Source organism: Scyliorhinus torazame, chromosome 11, assembly GCF_047496885.1.
Source record: "Scyliorhinus torazame isolate Kashiwa2021f chromosome 11, sScyTor2.1, whole genome shotgun sequence".
Lineage (NCBI taxonomy): Eukaryota > Metazoa > Chordata > Chondrichthyes > Carcharhiniformes > Scyliorhinidae > Scyliorhinus > Scyliorhinus torazame.
Genome location: NC_092717.1, coordinates 131280168 through 131286167, shown reverse-complemented (window position 1 = coordinate 131286167; position 6000 = coordinate 131280168).

Below are 6000 nucleotides of genomic sequence, written 5' to 3'. Positions count from 1 at the left end.
CAAACCTAAAACACATTATTCTTGGTCTGTTTAGTTGTCGATAGTATCGATTGAAAAAGAACTGAGCACGACACTCATTAAAGCCTGCCAACTTCAAAATGCCAGCTATCGCTACTCCCTGATTCCAGTCACATAACCAATCCTATATCCATGTTAATATATTATCCCCACTTCGCTTGTGTATTAACCTTTTGTGTGACACCTTAACATATGTTTTTGATTCTGTTTATCTCTCCCCAGAGGAGGAAAGTCACTCTCAGCCTTTCAAATCTTCCAGGCATACTGAAGGCAGGACAAATGGAAGGCCTCAGACCAAGTACAGCCCCATAGTTCAATCAAAACTCTCCGCAAGTCCTCCTCCAGATTGTGAGTGAAAGGTAGGAGGACTCACTAGACCAAAGAAGCCTGGGCAGAGGTCAGAGAGAAGGTCTGAGGCCATGAGGTCATTCAAAGGACCTAGCAGCAGTGCCATAAGAGGCTTAATGACCCTTTGCAATTGGCAAGGTTGAATATTTTTTCAAATTCATTTATGGGCAGTTAAGGGGCGCACAGCAGAGGGCCAAGGTAAATGGTAATTTTAGAGGGTGATGATGGATCTTGATTTGACTGGAAGGATGATGCAAGAAGAGTCATTTGAAATGTGTTTGCATGAGCATCTCGCGAACCTCCTTTGTGCCTATGTCGTAGCGCCTCACATCTTTGAAGATGACATAACTGACCATCAGCTTCCTCATCATCCTTCTTATCTGAGGATTCTTCACACTCATTCTATGCGCATTGGCCAGATCCTCCACCCTCTGCAATGTTAGGCTGTACAGAGCACTACAGATTACCATGCTCTGGGAAACATTTGCTGGGAAATATTGAAGTCTGCGACAAAGAAATCGTCATATTTTATATTTAAAAATTTTTCATGTAATATTAATAAAACCTGGGTTAGGATGCATACAGACAGTATGAATGCTAGGTTTGTGATTAAGGTGTTCTAAAAGTGAGATAATCATTGATTTGCAGGTGAAGTGGTCTGCTAATATATCTTAAGAAGCAGTTACTGATTTACAGATGGCTAACTAATAGAATATTGTTCACATTTGAAGGACCACTGGAGTGTAGATAATTTACAGGGGTATTGTGTTTGGCCCTGGCTAAACGAGTCAAGGGACTTCTTGTAAGAAGAGACTAAAGAATGCCTTCTGCTTTGGGTGCAGATGATATAGTGGGTCGGATTTCAAACAATGATGAGACAGAGTACAGGAATGGGATAGAGAATCTGGTGAACTGGTGCGACGACAATAATCTCTCCCTCAATATCAACAAAACAAAGGAGATTGTCATCGACTTCAGGAAGCGTAGTGCAGTACATGCCCCTGTCTACGTCAATGGGAACGAAGTAGAAAGGGTCGAGAGCTTCAAGCTTTTAGGTGTACAGATCGCCAACAGCCTGTCCTGGTCTCTCCATGCCAACACTATAGTTAAGAAAGCCCACCAACGACTCTACTTTCTCTGAAGACTAAGGAAATTTGGCATGTCAGCTACGACCCTCACCAACTGCTATAGATGCACCATAGAAAGCATTCTTTCTGGTTGTGTCACAGCTTGTAATGGAGCCTGCTCTGCCCAAGACCGCAGGAAACTACAAAAGGTTGTGAATGTAGCCCAGTCCATCACGCAAACCAGCCTCCCATCTATTGACTCTATCTATAATTCCCGCCGCCTCAGAAAGGCAACCAGCATAATTAAGGACCCATGCACCCGGACATGCTCTCATCCACCTTCTTCCGTCAGGAAAACGATACCAAAGTTTGAGTTCACGTACCAACCGACTCAAGAACAGCTTCTTCCCTGCTGCCATTAGACTTTTGAATGGACCTACCTCGTATTAAGTTGATCTTTTCTCTACACCTTGCTATAACTGTAACATTATATTCTGCAGTCTCTCCTTCCTTCCCTATGTACGGTATGCATTGTTTGTACAGCATGCAAGAAACAATACTTTTGACTGTATACTAATACATGTGATAATAATAAATCAAATCAAATCAAAGATAGTTAATGGGAGCAGCCAAATCTATACGTTGGGTCCTAGAACACTCATCTGAACATACGTGTTTCAGTTTGGGCCTGAAAGATTATCTCTCCAAAGATTCTGTACAGAGAAAAGCAAATAGAAACCAGGGGCGTCATTCTCCGACCCCCCACCAGGTCGGAGAATGGCCGTTGGCCGCCGTGAATCCCGCCCCCGCCCCTGCCGAAGTCTCCGGTACCAGAGATTGGGCGGGGGCGGGAATCGGGCCGCGCCGGTTGGCGGGACCCCCCGCTCAATTCTCCGGCCCGAATGGGCCGAAGTCCCGCCCAGAAATTGCCTGTCCCGCCGGCGTAAATCAAAGCTGGTATTTACCGGCGGGACCTGGCGGCGTGGGCGGGCTGGGGGGGGCGCGGGGCGAACTGACCCCGGGGGGTGCCCCCACGGTGGCCTGGCCCGCGATCGGGGCCCACCGATCCACGGGCGGGCCTGTGCCGTGGGGGCACTCTTTCCCTTCCGCCTCCGCCACGGCATCCACCATAGCGGAGCGGAAGTGACTCTCCCCACTGCGCATGCGCCGGGAAACTGTCAGCGGCCGCTGACGCTCCCTCACATGCGCCGCATTTCCGCGCCAGCTGGCGGGGCAACAAACGCCATTTCCGCCAGCTGGCGGGGCGGAAATCCCTCCGGCGTCGGCCTAGCCCCTCAATGTTGGGGCTCGGCCCCCAAAGATGCGGAGCATTCCGCACCTTTGGGCCGGCGCGATGCCCGTCTGATTGGCGCCGCTTTTGGCGCCAGTCGGCGGACATCGCGCCGTTGGGGGAGAATTTCGCCCCAGGTTGTTAACGTTATTCATGAGTGCTACTTGAAATATATTTGTTTGCTTAATAGGAATATACTGGCTGGTGTCATGTGAGAGTACCTTTAAGAAATGGGTGTTTATAAATGGGTGTGTATATAAGTATCTGTAGTGAGAGTACCTTTAAGAAATGGGTGTTTATTTCTGCAGGGATGTCAGAGAGTGGGTGGAGCTGGGCCTTCTGTCAGCTTTTTACTTTCGTTTTAGGCTGTTTGCTGCAGGGTGTGTTTTAGTTTCTTTTTCAGTGTTGGAGCTGAACCAGATAGAGCAGGTGTACTGTTGATCTCTGCCATGAAAAGACTATCTCTTGGTGAATTCAGAATTATAAATGTTCTCAGTAGTGAATGTAAACTTAATGTGCTTCTGTTAAAAGGTGTTTCTTTTGTTTTCTGGATGTTGTTTGGGAAGTTATTAAGGATTACTTAATGTTGTATTCTTTGGGGGTTGTATTTGAATTGAATTGATGGTTGCTAAGATGTTCACTGTATGTTTTAAAAAGGTTAACTTGAGTTCATAGAATAAACATTGGGCGGGATTCTCCGACCCCACGCAGGGTCGGAGAATCACCGGGGGCTGGCGTGAATCCCGCCCCCGCCATGTCCCGAAGTCTCCGCCACCAGAGATTCGGCGGGGGCGGGAATCGCACCACGCCGGTTGGCGGGCCCACCCCCGCCGATTCTCCGGCCCGCGATGGGCCGAAGTCCCGCTGCTGGAATACCTGTCCAGCCAGCGTGGATTAAACCACCTTTTCAACGGCGGGACAAGGCGGCGCGGGCAGGCTCAGGGGTCCTGGGGGTGGCGCAGGGCGATCTGGCCCAGGGGGGGTGCCCCCACGGTGGCCTGGCCTGCGATCGGGGCCTACCGATCCACGGGCGGGCCTGTGCCGCGGGGGCACTCTTTTTCTTCCGCCCTCGCCATGGTCTTAACTATGGCAGAGGCGGAAGAGATCCCCTCCTCTGCGCATGCGCGGGGATGATGTCAGCAGCCGCTGACACTCCCGCGCATGCGCCGACCCGCATAGACATTTCGGCCCCAAAGGCCTTTCCCGCCAGCCGGCGGAGCGGAAACCACTCCGGCGCGGGCCTAGCCCCTCAAGGTGAGGGCTTGGCCCCTAAAGGTGCGGAGACTTCCGCACCTTTGGGGCGGCCCAATGCCGTAGTGGTTCCCGCCATTCCATTACGCCGGAACCCCCCGCCCCGCCGGGTAGGGGAGAATCTCGCCCATTGTTTTACTTTAAAAAATACTTTTACCACACCCGTAGAGTGTGCCATGTGCTCCCCATACCACAATCTATTAAAAGTTGTGGGTCAGGTAAACTCCATGATACACTTTGTGTTTCTCTAAATCCTGGCCCATAACACTGGTAAGTTAAGATTTTCTCTTTGACTTAAGAACTGCTATAACCATTCACTGTAGAGCCATTACTTTGTTTATAATGTGGTTAATTCTATGCTTAAATTGTGTCTGCGTGGGTTTCACCCTCACAACCCAAAGATGTGCCAGTTAGGTGGATTGGCCACGCTAAATTGCCCATTAATTGAAAAAAAATAATAATTGTGTCCTGTAAATTTTAAAAAATTCTATGCTTAAATTAAAGTTTGTTTTGATGAAAAAGATACCGATACATCAGTGCTATCATTTCTGTTTTGCATTAACATTTCCTCACAGTTTTATAAATGGCAAATAGTTGGGTTCTCATCCAAGATCCTTACAAGTCCCTCACCAGAAAGATCCAAACACCTGCAGTTCAGGAGACCTATGGTCAGATCAATGATGGCTCAGGTCACTATGTGACTGGTTTTTTAATTGACCTTGCTTCTGTCCTCAGGTTCCTCGCCGGTGCCAACAGCCTTCTCTTTAGTCCTTGTTGCCAAGAACCAAACCTTGAAGATAGTGGTTGGAGTGTAAAGCAGCCTTACAACACCTGATTAAAGTCTAACAGGTTTATTTGGAATCACGAGCTTTCGGAGCGTAGCTCCTTCATTAGGTAACTCACCTGATGAAGGAGCTATGCTCCCAAAGCTCGTGATTGCAAATAAATCTGTTGGACTTTCACCTTGTGTTGTAAGACTTCATACTGTGCCCACCCCAGTCCAACGCCGGCATCTTCACATCATGGAGTGAAAATCTCAGTCATCTAGGCATTCCTGAGTATGTAGCCATCATGTCTGCCTCCAGAATATAGTGTACGTACCTACAGGATCTATTGCCGGTGGTCACACACCTGTTGCATGCTATTGAAATGAGATCCCTCTCTGTTAATGAAGGCCACTGGCTGACCTGTGGGGCACTGCAGAATTCACACCTTGCACCTGGAGAAATCCAGTGATGATCCCAAAGCCAATACCAATAGAGCTCAGCTTGTCTGTCATCATGGTACAAAGATCTTTTTTCTTATTAGTTCATAGGACATGGGTGTCGCTATCAATAATAATATTAATTATTATTATTGTTCATAGGACATGGGTGCCGCTATCTTGACCAGCATTTTTAATGCCCATCCTAATTGTCCTTGAGATCTGTGACAGTCTCTTGTAGAGGCACAGTCTTCAGGAACACTACCACTTCAACCTGGAGGTTGCTCATCATCCTGTCTCTATGCCCTTACAAGTGGATGCTTTCTTCTTTGTGCTGCTGCCTGCTCACGGTGCCCTCTGCAGCCTTCTGCCACCTCCCTCCTCCAAAGCTGCTGCTCCAGGTGGCCATAATGTTGCTGCTGTTTGCATCCATGTGACTGGAGCTTAGGTTCTTCTCGTCACTTGAAATGAAACAAAATGAAAATGAAATGAAATGAAAATCGCTTATTGTCACAAGTAGGCTTCAAATGAAGTTACTGTGAAAAGCCCCTAGTCGCCACATTCCGGCGCCTGTTCGGGGAGGCTGGTACGGGAATTGAACCGTGCTGCTGGCCTGCCTTGGTCTGCTTTAAAAGCCAACTCTTTAGCCCTGTGCTAAACCAGCCCCTCACCTGCTTCCTGAGTGGACAATTCCCGTGGCAGGTGGACACACTTCCAGATATTTCTGCCAACCATCCAACCCCATCCCTTCTCAACTCTCTTTTCCTGGTACAATAGAGGCTCAATCTCAAATCCCTGGCCGGCACCTGAACTCCTCATTG